General features: G+C 40.5%; 1 protein-coding gene across 4 annotated transcripts in view; it reads right to left on the bottom strand.

Annotated features, from left to right (window-relative positions):
• PDE7B (phosphodiesterase 7B) overlaps positions 1 to 21,831 on the bottom strand; it is a 169,276-nt gene that overhangs the window by 57,347 nt on the left and 90,098 nt on the right. The gene's annotated exons all lie outside the window — the stretch shown is intronic.

The raw sequence follows: 21,831 nt of genomic DNA, 5'->3' as shown, positions 1-21,831 counted from the left end.
AAACTGTTCCTAACAGTAATTTAGACCTTAGTTGATTTTTTTTTCCTTTTTTTTTCCTTGATTTTTTTTTTCTTTTTAGTATGGGTCACTCTTTAATTCACACTTACTTAAGATTATTCAGGAACCACTTAGGAAAGCATAGGTGAACTTGAAAAGGAGTAAGATCCACTGAAAATCTGCCCTGGGCAGATTTGTTTTAATTCTGAATAATGTCTCTCTTCCAAACACAAATCCCATTGATTACCACTATAGAGAAAATCTGCTTTCCTTTAAAAAGTAATTAAAAGTAAGTTGGTTTGTGTTTGCTTCTCTGTAGCCAAGTCTTCATGTCATAAAACAACCATTACCATTTACACTACTGGGTGAACTTCTCAGGGAGATTAATAGGGAGTTTTGAGGGTTCTTCTATCCCAGTGGATGATGCTCGGTTATTCCTGAGAATCCCATGGAAAATCAGGACAGAACAACGCAGAGAGAGCTAAATGGGAACAGCTGCAGCCACAAATGACCACGCTCTGACTGAACAAAGCAATTCACTCCTAACAACTCCATGCTGTCCATAACAACCTATCACTTCCTACTGGGAAGAAATATTTATCTGTCAAATAGTAATTTTTCAAATAAAATTTAAGAAGCTGTTCTTGAAAGCTCCAGACTACATCAAACATTGTCCTCAATTTCTTTTACTGGCACTAAAATACTGAGTTCTGCTGCAGCCAAAGCTAAGGACAGAATATGTATTCCTTTGTTCTTGGAGAGGCCAGATTTTGCCTTGCCCATGGAGAAACCTTGAGCTGGATCTAGAGCAGGCCCATCACAAACTAACATCACTAGACTCTAGCAGAACCTAAAGGTTGAGAGAAAATTCCCTATATCTAATAGTTAAATGTAAGCATTTTCATGTGAGCTGCATGTCTCAGCTCTCACTCCAGTCAAAGCTGTAAGCCAGTGGAGCTTAAAGAAGCATTCAGTTGATTCAATTTCTACTAGTTACTGCAAGAACTCATGTACCAAATTTGAAGCATTTACCCTGGAGCTGAATCACTGACCCCTAGTGACCAAGAACAAAACTCTCTAGAAGGATTACAATTTTAGGACAAACTGTATAGAAAGGAGACACCTATTTAAATGCTGGGGGTAATTTAGAATAACATACAAAATCCCATTAGAATCACCCTAATTTTGGGTTTTTTGTTGTTGTTGCTGGTTTTTTGTTTGGATTTTTGTTGTTTTGTTTGTTTGTTTGGTTGGTTGGTTTTTTTTCTGGTTTTTTTTTTTTTTTGTGAAGGGGTTTCAATTCAGTATTTTCAACAGTTATCTGACACAGAACAAATTGGATTTAAAGCCTATTAGTTCAACAGTATGAAGGTGAAAAAAACCCCATCTGGATAGGTTTTCAGCAGAAATCCATTTTGTGGATATTACTCAAGAACACTCTAGCTTTCAGTATGTTTTCTGATTGTAAATTCATACTTTCCCAGTCTTAACTCAGAAAGACAGTACCACACTAAAACACTTGCTTTTCATAGCAAGCTATGCTTAAGCTCAACTAATTAAACTAAACCCTTAGCAAGAAACTACTAGCAGTACATAAGTATGCTTTGTGAAGTCAAAACTCAGAAACCACTCATTACCACAATAATTATATAATAATTGTGGTCAAATTCATTGAGCTACACACTATGGTGCCCATATCTGAATATTTACTTCTAGCTTACCACAGTTCATTAACTAGCATCTTATACATTCTTGAGCAGCACGACGTGAGATGCTTCCAGGCTGTACAAACACATTGAAAGATGTGGAAACATCCTCTGTCAGCTTGCCTAAATCTGCATAATCTTTGCTATGTGAAACGAATGAATACTAATTTAAAGGCTCCTTTCCAAATTCTGTCCCGCTATGTAAATGTAACACCCACCACTCTTGTGAAGTACCTAATGCTTCTACTTCACTGTACCTGCACAGCAGCTACACGCAATAGGAGAAAATAAGGATTTTCACCAGGGCAGTAAAAAATGGTATTTGAAATGTGTGTGTGTGTTTGTGCAGTTTGAGTCAACAGGCCAGTTTCCTCAGCTACCTTAGGAATGCTCTGCTTGCCTAGCTGATGTTCAGTGCATTTTCATACAGAGATGAAGCTCTGCTTGTTTAATGAAATTAGTACTAAAGTGAACAGTTTTCATTGCTGGAGATACACAGTTTTGCTGTAGTTTCTTGCCTTTAAGACGAGTAGGCTAATGGAAAAGTAACAGTTTTGGTCCTAGCAAAGAGTCCCAAAGAAAGTTACATTTTGGCTGTATTAGAAATACTAAGAGAAATACTGTAATCCATCTCACAGTATTTTTGTTCAGTTTCCATGAGATTTTGGGCGAAGAACTTTGATGGGCTTTGAACTTCAACAAGCCTACCATCTTCAGGTCAGGTGACATTACTTTATGACATTTCTCTACCAGCACACAAATTAACATCCGTGGCTTTGACAAGTCTACATACATAAGGTAGACTGCTAAGGCAGAACACTTATTTTCTTACAAATCCAGTAGACAGACAGACAAATCCACATAGACAGGCCTTGTACGACTCAGTCGTCATGTCTGTCCTCAAAAGAATATTGAGATAAGACTTCTTTGCAGGCTTTTGTGTAAGCATATGTTTCAGCTAGTGTGGGCCAAACCCCGAAAGTGTAGGGGAAAAAATTCAAATGCTAGCAAAACCAAAAAGAAAAGAGAACTTTTTTCATGGTCTCAGACAACACAGTTCTTAGTGTGTGGTTTTTCAGGGTTTTGGGGTACCCCTCGGCAATTTCTAAGAAGCGACTCTAAAATAAGAACCAGAAAAGAATATATTTGAACCATGGGCGTGCCTACAACAGGAAGCTGCATTTTAATACAGACTTTGCAAAGGCATCTTTTGTGGCAGCAAACAATTGCTAACTTTTTAAAATTTTTCTGCAACTTTGTGACAGGAATTTCAGCTTCTGTGAAGTGCTGACACACTGACATGTTGTCTCCACTTAATTACAATCACTAACATCTCTGCTATTTGTTATTCTGAAAAAACCCATTTCCATGGAACTAGTAAGCGAATGAATCAAACTACCTTAAGTCATGAGCATTTTTATTACACATTTTGCTCTTTAAAGCACTGTATCAGAATGAGAGAAAATAAGGACTGTTAAGGAAGGGAATCTTGAGTTGTTATGTGACTATTTTCTCTGATTCTCACCTTACACTTATAAGAACTCTGTAACTCTAAGGAGAGGATGATGATATTCTCATTCCTGCTGCAAAGAGAGATGGGTGCATGCTGTGCTCTTCTAGAGAGGGCTCTTTTCCCTCACTCTAACTGCTCTTGTTATCAATCTAAAGTGAATTCTACTCTTAGTAGATACCTATGACCACTCATCATTATTTTCTGAAGTTCGTGGCTCAGTGACAAAGCCTCTCATTAGAAGAAGGAATTTGTTCTCTCAAGGATGTTTTTCCACCTCTGGCCTCCTGCATTTCCTTTGTTCATCTGCCTGTCTTTTCAAGACAGATGTATAAAGTTCAAAATGCACAGTGCCCGACACCCCGTCTTTGTGCAATTTGCCACAATTTCTGCATGAACTCTGTGCCCTGGCATTAGCAGCACAGTGCAGCCCATGGGAGGGCAGGGGGCTCTCCCACCCAACAGGTTGTGCAAATGTGTCTTTACTGCAAAGACGACTAAGTTTTGACAGCTCAAGGATGATTAAAATTTTCAAGAGCCTGGCAGATACCTCTGCTAAAGCAGAAGGGAAATGGTGGGTAAATAAAGCAAATACATGCTCATCATTTAGCAACAGCTTTTGTCTCTTCATGATGCCAGTTTTTGTAATCTTCCTGTCAAAAGTTGTTTGTTTCATACACAAGCACTGCTGCACAAAGCCCTGCTAATCTGCCCTTGCCACCTCCTCCTGTGCCTCAAAATATAACAAAAGGTGATTTTCTTTCCCTTTTTGTGTAATTGATTTAAGTGAAGGAGGTGTTCTATTCATTAGAAACCTTCTTTATACAAGAATGAAATACCATGTCTTAGACCCAAGCATCAGGAATTTTATTAGATATAAACAAATGTACCGACAAACCTGGCACTTGAAACAAAAAAAATCTTTCCTTTCCCCAACATCTCTCTGTCCTCCAAACTACTGTTTTATTTGCTGTACTCTGATTCTGACTATAAGAGACTGCTCTTGTTGATAAATACAGTGTAAGTTTCCAACTCTATCAACATCCATCTGCTTGCCTAAAAGCTTCCATTTTGCTGTTATTTCATTAAACACAAGAATCACGCAGCGAGGTGATACAAATTTGGAAATAGAATGTTCATGCTTTCATGCTGAGTAATGTTGTATTGCACTAAATTTATTACAGGGTATGTCATGCAGAGCATGATGAGATGTTATACCTAACATTTCAGAATTTCAGGCAGAAATAAGAGTTAATTGAAAAGGATTTGTCCCATACACTCAGTCACACTTTTCACAATGCTCTGAAACTGGCTTTTTCCAGCCTTCCCTTCATGAAGAATTGCTACCAGTGTCCAGTCACAGTGAGTTGTTAGACACTTATGAAGCCAAATCAGCTTGCTTGGACTGTTATTCTGAAAATTCAAAGCTGTGAAAAGGATTGACAGCTCAGAGCGATCTGACAATTAGAGAAAAATAGAATGCAGCCTAAAAATTTTCAGTGTCAGCCCTGGTTTGGTTCTTTTCTACCCTAAAACCATCTTCCGACCCAAACCCAGGACAGCTCCAAATCTGCAGGATGGATGGGCCTGAAATGCACACGTACTTATCAGCCAAAGTGCAGAGTAAGTCTGAATTTTGACCAAACAAATGTATTTCTCTAAAGACATTTTTTTTTCCTTTCTGATCCTGACTGGTTCCTATATCCCTGAGATATTAAGTTTCATATGCACATTTGCGCATAAGTAATAAATATCACTCACTCCTGCTCCTAACAACTTACGGTTGTGTTCAATGACAAAATACATAACCTTGGCATTACCAGCCTTGCATTTCAAAGGCATTTCATAATTGTTTACTTCTTGGCTTGAACAGTAGTACTGTATGTACAAGGCTCTCCTTGAACTTGTGTAATTCAAAACTGTTCGGAAACTTTTCCTCAAACTACTTTCTTCAGGGAAAAAAAATGCAAACAATAATAATAATAATAATAACATATTCCTATGAAGGATTTCTGTTAAACCTTTTTGTTAAAAATAAAAAATTCCTTTCTCTTTTACACCAGAAAAGCAGTTTTCATTCCTGCTTATTTCAAAGGAATGTCTGCAATTTTGCAGTATTATGCAAACTCCAATTAGCAGTCCACAAGGTGTTTTGAGAAACAGGGCCTAATGTGTTACAGACACATTTAGTGGCCAACCTCCAACAGCCTGAAAAAATGCCCTTTTTGAAAGAAAGTTTGGGAATTAAGTCACCTCAACTTTACTGGGAAATGCTAATAGAAATAATTCTTCCAACAGTTAATAAAACTTTTTTATTTTTTATTAGTTGTTGTTGTTTTATGCTCTCTTACAGGAACAGAGCAGGATATTTCTGGTACCTCAGCAATTTAGTTTCCTTCAGCCTTTCCTTAAAATCCAGTTCTACAACTACTCACTGCTGAGCAAAGTGGTTAGTCCTACAAATTGTATTCATTATTTGAGAGCAGTTCCAAAGACACCCGTTGATTACATTTGTTTATTTAGATTTGTTACAGGACCAAATAACTGTGGGGGTCTTTTACCTACACTGTGCAGCATAACAGGACACAGATACTTAGGCTGCTTGATAGGGTAGCCTTCAGGATTGGGGTTTACAACAGTAAGAACAGTAAAAGATGGGGTACACTGTTTATTCTGGGAGCACTCCTGGGTTACATCGAGACTACCGGTGAGCAGAATGTGCTGTGTGACACAGCTTACCTGCACTGCAGAAACAAGACCCCACAGATATAAAACACACAAGGCAGCACTGACAGACACAAGTGACACTGAAGCTGCAGCTCATTAACAGGGTTGAGGTTTTATTCCTCCCTTCCTCACCAGAACCGTGGAAAGATTTTATGAACTCCAAAGTCAGAAGGAAGGTAAGGACAAGCATATGTGTATTTCAAATACTCAGGACTACATTATGCTGAGTATTTCATACCCATTAATTTCTCTTCCCTGCAGAGGAAAAAACCCTCATCCTATTGTTAGCAATCTTTTACAAGTGATCCTACCCTAGCCAACTGCAATAAGCACGTTTTATTGCTCAATTAGTTCTTTATTTCTATCATGCCTGGGAACAGAAACAAGATCTTGAAAAGTTTAAATCTTTTTTCTTCTTGGCTCACATTCTACACAAACTGTTTCTAAAACTCTCATCCTTTCTCACTGACACATAAAAGTTCCTGGTCTCCTTTTTCCAGTTTCTAATCATGCCTCAACTCCTCATGAAACTCCAAGAGGCCCTGGCAGGCTCAGCAGCTCCTCTCTCTCATTCTTTGCTATAACAAAGTGGGGCAGAGTGGGCCTTACTGGACAAAACAACAGAAGGGGCAAGGCTTTGTTAAAGTTACTCTTGAAAGATTTTAATTATCATCAGAAGATGAGTATCTTAAACTGTGATAATTTTTTCCTGAAGGTATAAAATATTGTGCCTATCTAGAAACATCATAAATTACAGATCAGCTGTCAATACATTGTGTAAATAAATATTCAGTGGTTGAATTAGACATATTTCTGAACCTCTACGGCTGAGTACCATTTAAGTCATTCAACAGCACAACAAATCAATTTTTGTTTTTGTTTTCTGGAGAAGTCAGTTTTGCTGACCAACTGCCATTTAACTCTTCCTTGTTTTAAAATCCACAAAAGGAAAATACATACTTAAAAATATGAAAGCCATAAACCAGTAAATTAAAAGCTTCAGAGGAAAGATCTGAGCTTCAGCTGAGTGATTCTTACAACCTTGGCTTTACTCTATGTTTTACTGAGCCTCAAGCTGACAAAATGGGGTCAGCCAGCCAAAATCTTTCCCTTTTGGTTCACTGGCAAATTGGGAAGAGCTGAGTCGGTCACAAAACATGGGGCCCAATCTGTTCTGTTAGAACAGCCACTTTGGTAGCTGGTCTTGCTAACAGGCCATTACTTTCAACAACAACATGAAGTCTTCCAGGCAGTCACCAGCCTTCAAGCATAAGGCAGGCTATGTGATGGCACTCAAAGTGGGCATTGGTTTATCAAAGGAACTGCCCTGCTGCTGGAGGAATCCTCCCCATACCTCTGTTAGGTTAGAGGAGCATGCAAACACCCCTAGCCTCCCTCAGTGCAGGATATATTAAATATGTTAAATAACCTGACTAATGAACTTGTGGGTGGTTTCCAGAGTTATCATCCCTCTATACCCACATGCTGTCAACTCTAAAGGTCAACTCTATAGGAACCTATGATACAAACAGTTTTCACCTCACTAGCAAACATAAGTCTCTCTGCCAGAGATCAGCACAGATGGCAAAGCAGATCCAGAAGGGGTTGGTTCTCACCTTACCTGACAAATAACATGAAAACTCTCTAAGTCTATGCAGTTTCAAAGCTAGAAACTTAATGAAAAATTTATATGCTTTTACCTGCTTAATTACAGCATTAAGAAAAACTGCCACTCTGAGCCTAAATAAAGTGCGTTTAGGGCTTGGGCTCTATTTCAGGTTCTTATTAACTCCTGGAAAGGTGCCACAGCAGCTCAAAACCTCTCCTGCCTGGAGTTGCTTAACTCTGCTACATCTGCATGGAAGAAGATCAGTTCCTTTGGATTCCCCACCTGTGGCCCTGCTTAGCTCTGTGCACCCATACTCTCGATGTGCTGAGCTGCCTGAGCCAGAGATCAGCTCTGCTCCCCATCCCCACACTCCCCTGCAGCCCAGGAAACACAACCCAGTGCACACAGCAAGAATGCACCACCAGACCACCAGTGATCCTATGCACAGATCACCTGTGACACTCAGCACAGCCCTGAGCAGCTTCTGAGTGCCTCATGCATAATTCATGCTTCCTAACGTGGTTTCCATGTGTATTTTGTCGGCCAACACCCCAAGCTCATTTCTGATCTGTTGCACTGTGGCATCGAAGAGCTCTAAATGCTAGCTGACTGCCCTCAGAAAGCATTAAGTTACGCACAAAGTCTTTGTTCTCCACATCTGCCCCTCACCAAAAAAAACCCAAAAAAAGGCTGGAAGCTTTCCTGTAAATTGGTTCATGCCTTCAGTAGCTAAAAAGGAAATAGAAGAAAGTCAGTTCCTTCCTCCCTCTGCATCTTATAGCAGACTCATACAGAAAAGCTAACACTGTGGTCACCCATCCTCCTCCCACCCTCCTTTTCAAGCAGCGGAGACTTTGAGCTCTTTGAAGGCCATCTCCTTTGGTAACAGTCTGCAGGCTGCACTTTCAGAGCCGGCCACTGGTGACTGGGGAAAACCACAGTGTGGCTCCACCAGCTTGGCTTACTGCCTCTCTCAGCTGGTCCGGCATTCAGGTGGTTTTCCACACAAAGCAAGAAGGAAGATACACTATTCGAGGCAATGGGAGCTGACAGGCAGCTCCTTTTGGGTTTGGGCTTTTTTCATTATTTCCCCCATGTTTCTTTATTTGTAGAAACATCTTGTAAACAGAGACGGAAAAAATAAGTATTTGCCCAGCTCTTCCCACGGTTCCACTGTAAAATCTGTTTGCTGATTTTACATTTGATAACAAAGGGAGAGAAGTAACAGAGAAAACAGTTTTAATTGTTTCATCTTCCTTTCCCCTTCAAAGAGTGAGCAGTCCTGTCCCCACAGGGAACTGAATGCCACCTACTTTGTGAATTGGTGCCTCCTGTTCACAGGCCACCTTCCATTAGCACACTTAACAAGCTTTAAAGAAAGAATTTTCTTATTTCATCCTCAAGGATGACAGCCTGAAGCGGAGGTGATACACATCTTTACTTTCAAACTAGTTTTTGATTTATATAGCATTCACAGGCTACTTAGATATTTTGGGAACTGACAAATGAAGCAGTTAAGCCCCACTCCATCATATTTGAGTAGCTGTGGCACTCAGTAAAGTCCCTACCAACTGGAAAAGGGGAAGCAAAATCCCCATTTTTATAAAAGGGATACAAGGAAGATATTGGAAACTATATGTCAGTAGGTTGGTCAGGTTCAGGCTGGTCAGTCCCACTTGTGTGACCAGCAAAATCATGGAGCAGATCCTTCTACAGTGGAATTAACGTGTTGGTGGATAAGGGAAGAGCTACTGACATCATCTACCTGGACTTGTGCAAAGCAGATGATGCTGTCACACACAATACTCCTGTCTCCAGACTGGAGAGACATGGATTTGACAGATAGACTATGCAGTGGAGAAAGAACTGAAAGGATGGTCGCACTCAAGAGCTGCAGTCAACAGCTCAATGTCCAAGTGACATTCCTCAGGGGCTGGCTTAGCAACCAGCACTATCCCACACTTTTGTCGGCAACGTGGACAGTGGCATTGAATCTACCATCAGTAAGTTTGCCAACAACACCAAGCCCTATGGTGTGTTCTGTATGCTGGAAGGAGGGGATGCCATCCAGAGGGACCCTAACAGGCATGAGAGGTGGGCCTGTGCAAACCTCCTGAAGTTCAACAAGACCAAGGGCAAGGTCCTGCACCCGGATAGGGGCAGTCCCAAGCACAAGTACAGGCTGAGTGGAGAAAGGATTGAGAGCAGCCCTTGTGAGAAGGGCTTGACATGCTGGTGGTTGAGAAAGTTGACATGAATGAGCTGTGTAAGCTCACAGCCAGAGTGGTCAACCATCAAGAGCAGCTTGGCCAGCAGGGCAAGGGAGGTGCTTCCTCATCTGAAGTGCTGCATCCAGCTCTGGGGCACACAACATAAGAAGCACATGGATCTGTTGAAGCCATTCCAGAGGAAGGACATGGAGATGTTCACAGGGCTAAAGCACCTCTCCTATGAACACAGGATGAGAGAGCTGGGGGGGTCTTGGAGACACAAAGGCTGCAGGGAGACCTTACAGCACCTTCTTGTACCTAAAGGGGGCCTACAGGAGACCTGGAAAGGGATTTTTTACAAGGGCATGAAGTGACAGAACAAGGGGAAATGGTTTCAAACTGAAAGAGGGTAGGTTAGATTAGATGTAAAAATGAAATTCTTAACTGTGAGGGTGGTGAGACACTGGAACTGGTTGCTCAGAGAAGCATTTCCCCATTCCTGGAAATGTTCGAGGTCAGGTTGGATGGGGCTTTGAGAAACCTGGTCTAGTGGAAGGTGTCCCTGCCCTGGTGGCGTGGTTGTAACTACATGATCTCTGAGGTCCCTTCCAACCCAAACCATTTTATGATTTGTAATGCAACGTAGCGCTACATAAGGGATGTCTAAGAAGTTGGTCTTTCCTTATTTCAGTGCAGTTTATTTTTGCTCTGACCTTGTCCAATACAGTTCAATTACTGGTTTCCCCCTTTAAAGGGATTTTAAAACAGTCATCCAACTGCTCTGATACCCCATGGATTAATTGTGCTCCCCACCCAAGCCATCTGTCTCGCATTCATATTTTTACATGCTTTTCTCTCTTTACTATCATGCTGCTGTATTTTATTTAATCACTTCTCCTTCCACTTCTGCCCCTGTGTGAGGCTCTGATGGTTCTGGGTTACTTTATCAGACTCTTAACTATAAGAAAAATTTGGGACAGATACAAAGTTTTGTTGCTGTATGCCCTGTTTGTGCTCACTCAGAAGGCTCTTCTCTTGATAAAGAGATGAGTTTGGGAACAGGAGCAGAATTTTGAGCAACAGTACTAAAGCCAAACAAGTTTCTACTGGCAGCATCTTACCAGTTCACTTGGGAAAGCTGCTGACTCCTACAAGCCATAGGGTTTTGGTTATTGCAATGCTCATGACCCAGTGCACAATGAGGTTTTCATAGAAAACTAAGTTTCAGTACCTACTCTCTCCTTCTGGACAAAGGTAAAAGAGAAGCTCCTGCGGGACACGTCCTGGCTGAGACACATAATTTAAACAGTTGCTGGCTAGTAGCACGGCTGCCTTTGCACTGTGACAGTCGTCCCAGCAGCTTCATCTACCCTAATTAAAATAAGGTGTAGGGTGTTGTCTGGGGAAAAAGAGGAGTTCTATTGACTTGAGCCAGGGAACAGATATTTATGAGGCATTTCACAACCCATTCTTACAGTGCCATAGCAAGCTGTATTTGTAGGGGACATCAGCTGTCTGCAGACTCCAAGAGGACACAGCCTTATCTACCATGTGCTATCCTTCATTACAGAAAAGGAGCAGTAAATAAAATTCTGCCCATGTAACAAGGAGGAAGAGGGAGTGCGAGGGACAGGGGATGCCAATTTGCTGTTGAAAGAACCATGACTGAAAATGTACTGTGCACAGAGGTGGAGGTTACAGGAGGGGAAGGTTTCAAAGACTATCTAAAACAGAGAAGAGGCAATTACTACTGCAGGTGTGGGAACCAGTTAAGTTGAAGACAGAGATGCGATTGCAACAGAAGAGAATTAATTTGCAGTGAGGTAGTCAGTCTGGTCATAATAATTTGGTAAGATGCTCAAAGGCATGGCAGCTGAGGAGCACACTAGGACAGACTTTGCAGTATGAAGGCAGAACAAATGACTATTAGGAGAAATCAAGGACTTGACAGTGATGGTGAAAAAAAAATCCTGTATTGAACTGTTCCTCTGCTTTTCTAAAATGGAGGAGAACTGGCTTGGCGATTTTTCTCCCTCATCTCTCCACGTGACCTAGAGTCAGCATAAAAACTGAAGTCTAAATAGGAGAACAGGGGAAAAAAAATTAAGCAGATGACCAGAAAAACACAGATTCTCAATGATGATCTAAGCTTCAGTAGTTCTGCCTCTAATTCATAGTGTTGCTCTTAACTCATGCTTGTTAACAAGGTCACATGCAAAACGTTTTTCTGTCTGTATGACAAGGCAGCTAAGTATAGAGTGCTTTCCCCTTCTAGTCATTTGATCCTATTCAAAACATATAATCTCCCAGGTCTCCAGTCTGTGCAAAGCCAGACATCAGCACATTTTTGGCTACAGGGCACCTACAGAAAGATTAGTGACAGTCTTGTGAGGCTTGTGGTGCAGATTTTGTCAAGGGGCCAATATTTAAATAAGGTACCTTGCATTTTCATTATGAGAATTCCAGCTCACTAATAGCAAAGTTAGTTTAACTTTTACTCTGTTTTGCCAGCTACTTAGTAGGTACTTAATGATGTGCATGGCTGGAAATGGGGGAAGGGAAGATCTATTCTATTACTATTCCACAGGGAAATTAAATAGGTTTGCTGAGTCTGCCTGGTAAAGGGTTATAACTTTATTCTGAATTCCATCTCTTTAATGTAATTATGATTTAACAGCTGTGTGATTTCGGAAGATGATCCCATTTTACAGACTGCATCTTTTAACTCCAAAAAACCTGAATACTATTCTGTACGTATCTTAAGCATTTATTTAGCACAAATCAGGTAGCTTCCTTGACACTTAAGTTAGGCTTCTGTCTTGAAGCAGAACTTCAGGCCTAGTTATTAGTGAAGATCTGAGCATTTTATCTATCTGATCACTGAAATCTTGTCAAGGATCATACATTTATAACAGGTAAGCCACACCAATCACTCACTGAACAGATTCCAGTCCAGTTCTGACAGGAAAATCCCATACTTCCGAGTCTTATTAATTCTCCCCCAGCAAAATAGGGTCTTCAAGCACACTTCTGTGTCAAGCTACTTATTACACCTCAAGTTACTTAAACTGCATCTTAATTGACGTATTACTTATTGCACTTCACCTTGCCTGCAGTATGTTATCTGCACTCGCCTCACAAGTCCTACTCTCCCTTTCACTTCTACAATGGGTAAGTTAACTAGTACTCAGGAAAAAAGAGAAGATATCAGACTGAAACCTTCTGATTACTCATTAAGCTGAACTACTGTAGTCCTGTAGCAGCTCCTTTATGCTCTTGCCTGCAACACATCTTCAGCATGAGCCCCCATGCAGCTGTAACCTGAGTTGCTATTCCTTGATATTTTCATCACTTTGGCTGAGATGCATGAAGCTAGGGAAACAGATAAACCATACTTCACAACCTGCTCCTTAAAAAAAAAAAGTCTCTAAGAGTCAATGCAGGACCGCACCAAGCCCATCTCATCTGTGTCACCATGCCCCTATCCACATCAGCAATTATGGTTTCCAATGAGAGGGCAGGACAACTTGACAGAAAGAAGACGGGGAAAAAGCTGTGCCAGCACTCATACAAAGCAGCGACTGCTGCCTCATTCATGACTGACAAGGAGGGAGTTTGGGATTAAACGTGGGACATGTTAGTGAACTAAACAGCACTGAGGTAATTACCATTTCTCCCTCCAACTCCTGCCCATTGCTTGTCTCCTCCAAGTGTGCTCTGCTCCTCGTTGCTCAGCTTCCTTGAGAGCTCTCAGTTTGCTGACTCTAAGCAGGATGTTCAAACTGACCTTGCTTTGAAGTGTATGCTGACAGTGTCTCACCTAAAAGCCTTGCACCTCTGCCATTTTTGGGTGGTAGCTCTCAGCTGTGCAGTAAATTCTTCTTTCCTTAGTCTCCTTTCCAGTGGTCATGGAAAGCAACACACAGATGTACACACACAGAACTGAGTTCAGTTCTGAGATATTCCCAGTACTAATTTATTCAGCTAGCTTTAGTACCCAAATGAGAACATGAAATGCATGTTCACTAGTGCTTCCAGGAAGAACAGAAAGCAAGTGCAATAGCTGTGAAGCACCTATAAAGTTCAGAATCTCTTGCATGTGGTTTTCTGCTTCTTGCTGTTAGTGTGCCCGAACATAATCTGTATCACTAAAACAATCTGCAAGCAGGGAGTGCAGAATTCTTTTCTTCTCCCCACTTCTTTTAATGAGACAAACCTGCATGCAGACCCCAAGCTGGATCACGTCACTTTTTCTGGCATTTCACAGAAGCCCAGTCTCTCTCACCCCTTCATTCTCTCAGTTCCACTTGAAATTAGAAATGCAATTGCCCAATTACTGTGAAGGCAGATGTTCCTGCAGTATATCCACCCAGGCTGGAAGCGGGAAATAAGAAATCTTCCATGAAAGCCTGTAATTACAAGATTTCCAATTTAAGTTTTGCACACATGAAGTGTTTGCAAGATGTTTGGATAAGTGAAGTTTGGAACACAGCTATTTGGATAAGCACCTGGGTGTTGCAGTGAACACAGTCTCCTGATAACCCAGATAACGTGCAGAGATAAATCCCTGAGGACTCGCTGCTGATAACCTTAACTAATGGAAAGCTAGCTCACAGAAGCACTTCTTATTGGACAAGGAAGAACTTAGCCAACAGATATTAAAAACAGGATAATGGACTGAATATTAAGGTGTTTTCAGCACCTGTCAAAATTTTGATGGCTTAAGAAATGTTCTGCACCTGCATTTTCCAATTATTCTGTGTGATTTTTAATTGAATATTTGCCTGGCACATCTTTGTAGACACCAGTTTTTGACTCTTGTGGAACATTGTTTCAGCAAGCTTAAAACAAATTCCTTCTACTTGATGAACCTACTTTATGATTTAAGTTTCAAAAGCAGTGTTCAAACACTACTGTGTAGTACTTAGTTTCGAAGTATTCTTCTGTCTGATCTGTAATTCCAGCAGCTGAAAACAAAGCATTCCATCTCAAGGCAGTGCTTAAGCAGCAGGAAAGAAGCAATGCCTGCCACAGCACAGTGCGCTCCGAAAACCCTCCAGGATAACCCTTCATTTCCAACTGCACCTGCACAGAGCATCTTTTAAGTAGGCCTTTGAGTTAATACTTTGTCCTTACCTTAGGTCAGGGATATCAGGAGAACACTGAGATAGCAATATTTGAAGGGCATTACCTCCACACAACCCAGAGCTGGCTACAGATGAAAGAGTTTCATATGCTCCCACAGGAAGCAGAGTTTTGCATACTTCCCCTTCAGAAAGGATCAGAGCTGGGGAAGTTTACAGCAGCTTCTCCAAATGGTCTTGTGTGTATAAAGAGACACTCAAGAGTACACCTTCCACCTAAAAGTAACACTGAACATTCTGGTTTAGAACAAAGCCCATCCACGTCCATGGAAAGCCTGTCCCTGGCTTCTCTGCAATTTCAAACAGGTTCTCATTCCTGGGACTGGAGAGCACTACCAAAGTATTGCATTCCCAGAGATTATAAATAAACTAGCAAAAGTCAACAGCAAAGTTTTATTTTCTGAGGGAAATTTGAAGGATACCTGAAGGATCTTGAAATTTGAAGGAACTTCAGAATATTTTGTTCAAAGAGTAATGGAAGGGGTTTGCATCTCTATTGCTACTGTAATAAGGGTGACAGTATTACTGACAGCAATATTCTTGAGCCGACTAAATCCTCGTTGTGTTGGACTTCTCTCTTTGTACACACCTTAAACCATACTACATTCCACTTTTTCAGGGAAAACCACAGCTGGCAGTCCACAGAGGAGCCAAAAGAATGCTTTATCCAGGAGGCGAGCATGAAGGATTTACTGCTTCACTCATGCAGAGTTTGTCTGTTTGTTAGCCATAACAGTGACAGAAGAAATTACATGTTGCAAGCTGAGGAAAAAAATGAAGAGCAAAGACATTTTTGTCTTGCAAGTCTACACCATGGGTCAGTTAAGTACTTAACCTAATGTAATTTATCCCATAGGCTGATTGCTCTTTTTGAAAAAAAGTTAGGATGACTTACAAAAAGTTATTAACAAATGTCAAAGCATATTTTAACCTGGATATCTCGAGTGTTTCACTTTTTAGTCCAGACAAAAGGAAGACAAGAGAACTAGAAAGTTTTATAGAATTATGGTGAGAACCAGATGCATACTTGCTGTGAAGAATCAGCCTGAAGTCAATTGACTTTTTTCAAAGAAGGTGACACCAGGGAGTTCCTGCAGGTCAACTCCAATTCAGACAAGTTTGCCCATTTGTAACGATGCCCCCTGAAATGTGGGAGTGGTTGGGACGCATGCGAGCTGTTATCTTAAGTAACATGGTTTTGCATATTCTGAAAACAGAGCTCTGAGGAGGGGGTGTGAATAGGTCACAGTGGAGAAAATGGTGACATGGACACCCTTTTTGTTGCCTGGATGAAAAGCCAAACTCACACTTCCTAAATCAGGACTGCAGAAAGCTGTCTGGGATGCATGTCTCCAAGCCAACTCTTTCAAGTATGACAGATCACAAACAAAGTTTGTTATGAAGAAGCGCTGAAACAGCAAACACACTGCATACAATGCACTTCCTCCTTTGGAAGTTGGAATGCCTCCCACAGGAAGCTGGAAGTATTGAGCCTCCCACAATGCATTTTAAACACTTCTCTCACAACATTTAAGCGATACAGAAAAACACCACCACTAGGCAGGCATGGCTAATACCACTACTGCTTTCTATTGTGCTTATCAGTTTAATTCTTCACAGAGTACAGAGAACTTTAGAGACAATTCACCAAAGATAAAAGAAAACTATCAGCTTTAACTATAATGAAGTAAACAAGTATTTAACACCCCCCCCCAAGCTCTGTTTGAATACAGTGTAGTAGCTTTTTTAGCTCTTCCTTTAGAAACAATATTTTTATATATAAAGCCACATCTTTGGCTCCTAATATTTAGAACAGCTTCACTGAAAGCAACAGATCTGGCCACCATTACACAGCTCACTGGAATTTGCTCTATTTGTATTTACAGTTTTCAGCAGACCGCTCATTTGTCTCTGAGCTGACAGACCAATAAACCTCAGTCAATTTTCCAGCACACCAGCCCATTCCCTTCTTCATGCTGGCCAACATCCAACCTGGGCAATTCTGCTTTATCTCCTAACTTTATCCTGAAGTCTTAGCTCTATAATATTGTAATCTTTTTCACTCTTTTGTGGCTGTACATAGCTGAACAGCTGCTCAGAGCTTCTCCAAATATTTCTGCAAATAAATTTTGATTTCCAACATTCACAATAATGCAAACAAAAAATGTGCCAGCCAGGCTGAACTGAAAGACCATTTAAAATTTAGTGAGATTTTCACATTATTCCTTCTCTATGGTTTACCCCTCATCTGGCTCCTATTTTGGTGGACATGGCAGTGGTTGAACTTCATCATCTTAGAGGTCACTTCCAACTTAACTCTGAATATCCCAAAATCCCAACATATCCACACCAGAAAATTTATATAAGACTGAAGCAGAAGAGAGTGGTTAAGCACAGTAGCTAAGTAGAAAATTTTCACTCCCAAAATAAACACAACTTCAATTGACACTCACATAAGCTCATTTTGACAAGTTCAAAATGAAAGACTTGTACTATCAGTTCAGCTTCTCATTCTACACTATTTTAAAAGTACTTCAAAGTAAAGAGGTAGGTATCAAACAAGGACCAGAATTTGAATGGTGACCATGATTTAATGTCTCAAAATTATTTCTTTTAATCTTTGAAGCCATTTCTCTAATTAGTATAGTATTTTTTTAAAAAAATAGCCCCAAATCTTATGTATTAATAAGTTATGTTCAGCCAGTGAACTGAAGAGTTGTGTTTGAACAGCATTACCCATAAATGTGGTCTGAATTCTTTCTCTTGGCCTACATACACACACTACAGAAGTGGTACTGTACACTGTTTAATTTCACCATTCTTAATGAGACCATCACACACAGTTCCACTGATTTAACCAGCTCTTCACGAAATACAGAATAGCATAATTCTTGTTCCCAGGCCCAGGACTTTCAACACAACAGTCAGCGAGCAATCAAACTTGCCACAAGTAGACTTGATCGTATCAAATTCATATTCTTTGTCCTTCTAAGTGCAATGGATTGAACAAGTCTCAACATAGAACTTGGGGGAAAAAAGAAGAAAAGAAAACCTAACCTCAGAAATATATAGTAATCTGCCCTCCTACCTGCTGCGCATCTGTCAGCAGGACATAAACAAAGCTGATTTCAATCTAAACAATAACACAGGAGACTGGTCAGATGCTAAGACAATGCCATTTGATACCTCCCACATTTTATTTATTACTAGGATTTACATTTGTGGCACCTACATGCTCAGCACCAAATACTCAAAATGATGAGCTTTTAAGCTGTTAGTCAAACCCCCATTTGGTTCTCAGTAATTCACAGATTTAAATTTTAAGATTTGATGATTATTAGTTACTGCGGTGGAACTACAAACGCAAGCATGAGTTTCAAGGTGTCACAACTAAACATGCACCCAAACAGGTTGTTCAGAGGAGTTGTGGATGCCAATTCCTGAAAGTCTTCAAGGCTTGGGTGGGATGGAACTTTGAGCAACCTGGTCTAGAGGAAGGTGTCCTTGCCCATGGCTGGGGGGGTTGAAACTAGATGGTCTTTAAAGGACTCTTCCAACCCAAATCAGATTGTGATTCTATAAGTAATGATAGGAAGGGGAAGTTTATTTTAACATGAACAGCAAAACTATTACACAGCATGATAAAAATTGTTAAATACAAAAGAAAAATTAAGTAGAAGGCATGATTCCTGGGATACTATGGAAGAATTAAGTCTTTGGGAGTCTTGTAACTTTAAGGAAGTTACTTTAAGGAAGTAACTTTAAGCAACTTTAAGGAAGACCTTCAAGCAACCACTGAGGAAACACACATGATGTGACTCTGAGCTCTTCAAGAGGTATATCACAAAATTGCTCAGCTCTAATGTTTGGAAGAACAAGCAGGAAGTTTGAACAGACTACTGAACTGCAAAGGACACTAAAGTGGACTAAAGAGAAGTAAAGAGACAAACTAGTAACTGGTGGAGATTTTCCCAACTGTAATAGGAGTGGTACTTGCTTGTTTTTCCTGCTCATGGCAAAGGGACTCACCAGTTAACAACAAGCAGGATACACACATGAATCAGAACCTACATTTCTGAGAAAACATCCACCAACAGAAAGAGGTGAGTGGAAAAAAACATTCAGAGTTATTTCAAAAAACCCACGGTGTCTCAACAGACCTTAATAATTCTTAGTAGCACCTTCTCTCAAAGTCATGCATGTTTGCACATGTGCAAGACTCGGTACAGAAAGTCTCTCTGGAGTTATCTGGGATGATCACTGTAAGCTTAAGAGGTTGCTAATGCTTCTAACGAAGACTTGGAGGCAAACCTGTACCTGTTCCCTGATCAGGTTGGTTTGATATGCAAAGCTACTGCTGAACTTTAGGAGAGGGTGATAAGAAAGTTGGGGTCATAAACAGAACACAGTTCCCTCCTAGAGATCAACACAGTTGCAGATCAGAATTATTTGAATAATTCAGTTGTTATAATATCAACACATGCTGTTATTTCATTCAAGTAAAAGGCATTGGCTTGCAAATAATCTATTTGAAACACAGTATGGAATGACATCGAATTATACCCATTTCCCACAGAAATGGCTCCTGTCACGGTCGGAGAGAGTCTTCAACAAATCTCAGTTTTGTGCTGATTTGGTCAGGAATTGAAATGGGGGGGGGGAAGAGTTACTAAGCAACAGCAGGCCAGGAGCAGGAGAAAGGTCTGTAGTCTTAATTGATACTAACATTAAAAAGCAGTGCAACAAGAGAAGACTCAAGATGTGAGTTTCACTGCTTTGGAAGTGAAAATAAATCATCATTAGGAACCCCAGGCAGGCAGTCACTGAAATCCGAGTTCTTCATTCATCCCAACTACATGCTGCACTGATGTATTGCAAACCCTTTTTTTTGCAGGGAGATTAAGTAGCTTATTCTCAGTACTGGACAAGGTGAAAGACCCAGATATAGCTCTTACATATGAGAGCCCAAGACACATAGATCGTTTTGCTTTCTACTCCTACCTCAGGAATGGGGAATGTGGTATAAATTACGGCTAAATGGGTCTCCAAGACATTGCCATCCACAAAACTGACATCATGGGCAGATATAGCTCTCCCTCCTTCACACTGCCTGTGGTTAAGAGGGTTGTGACTTTTCTAGCCACCCAGTCCAAAGCCCAGTCCAATCACTTGGACAAGGTAAAGAAATTTGCTAAGCTAAATCTGTATTAACATGATCAAGCAAGCCAGAAATCCTGACTGTTTCCTTCCAGAATTCATATCTATTTCCTCTTCTACTGTAAGCAAAGTAGTTTCATGAGGATGTGATAACAGAACATGAGTTATCACATGAATACTTACAAATTCAAATGAAAAAGCCCTTGATGTGGAAAGTGCTGTGAATTCTACTACTGAACAATCAACCTTTATTTGCCTAGCTAGCAGTACCTCAAGCAGAAGTTATTTGCTTTAACTCCACCTGAAGAAAATCTGATTCCTGACTAAGTACTGCCTTTTTTATAAGATTCGAGTTATGAAGTTTTGTTCTGGTTTTTTTTCCAGGAATCAAACATGTAAAAAACATCACAGAAACATGAAGCTGAGTACCTCAAACTACTAAGCCTTCCAAATGATTATCTCTTCTCCCCATTTCTGCATTCTTTGACTCTGCACTTATTTAAGTATACTAGATTTCAGCATTTACTGGTTTTCCCACATACTCCAATGTACTTCAAGTGACTAAAATGAAACCACAAGAGGGAAAACTACTAGGATGACTGTTGCTGAGGAGGAAAAACCAGCAACCCAGGTCTGGCTCCCTCAAACCGTCTGATGATTCGCATTTAAAGTGTTGAGAGTTAAGAGTCATCTTCTGCCCGGATTTGTACTGCTGCAAGTCAGCTGAGCTTATGAAGTAGATCTGGGCACCACGAAGAGGACTGTCCCCTCCACAGGATACGAGTAATGGCCATTTGAGTAAATGCAAGTTACTCACATCCTGCTAGTGGACTAATCTGTCTCTCTACATTCAGGCTCATTTTTAGTTGCCTCCAGGAATCTGAAGGTGAATCTCATTTGTTGCCTAATGAAAGTAATTTCACCAGATACAACACAAGCACACTGAAAAACCACCATTACTCATACATACAGTGTAAGCAACGCAGCATTTCTTGAGTTGCTTAATTAGGGTCCATCTCTGAACACTCAGCATTCACCACACAAGCCTCGATCTCCCTGGCTGGCTACTGTCCATTCCCAGCTGATTTGCTCCAACTCTTTAAAGAGCAATATGACCTCCTCTTTCATTATCTACTCACTTTTACTTATTATTCTTTTAAACTGGAGTGATCCCCCAAAAGTGGGGTGACAGATTGTACATCTTCCTCAGAGCCCAAGACCTATCTCCCCTTTTTCAAAATGGAAGTGGACCAAGCATTCTTTCATTAAATTACACATATTTTAAATAATAGACATACAACGACCAACCAGCCAACCGTAGCAGGCATTCAAAAGTGATAGACTGATACCTATTTAATATTCAAGTTAATATATACAATTACGGAGAATATATACGTATGTACACAAAACAAGCACTTCAAAATACCTACAAAGAGGTGATTCTACCTAAGAAATTAAATTATTCTGATTAAATAAAGTACTGCCAATTATATGTCTCAATAACAGGTACACCAAAGGAAGGTGAAGGCATAATGGTCGAAGAACTGAATGCATCAGGAGAATTTAGTGACCCAGCCACAGAGATGAGATAATCTAGAGTTCTGAAGAAACAAGCCACACAGTTTCATAGTCTGTTAAATCACAGCAGTGCAATTAGAGGAGGATAAAAAATTACCAACTGGTACTGAGATAACAATAGGCCTGTGACCCTGATTTTAACAGAAGGCAAGAGGTTTTGAACCGTAAGCAGTGCGGAGCACAGGTTAAGATG

Source organism: Zonotrichia albicollis, chromosome 3, assembly GCF_047830755.1.
Source record: "Zonotrichia albicollis isolate bZonAlb1 chromosome 3, bZonAlb1.hap1, whole genome shotgun sequence".
Taxonomy (NCBI): domain Eukaryota; kingdom Metazoa; phylum Chordata; class Aves; order Passeriformes; family Passerellidae; genus Zonotrichia; species Zonotrichia albicollis.
This window is presented reverse-complemented; position numbering and strand designations above follow the sequence as displayed.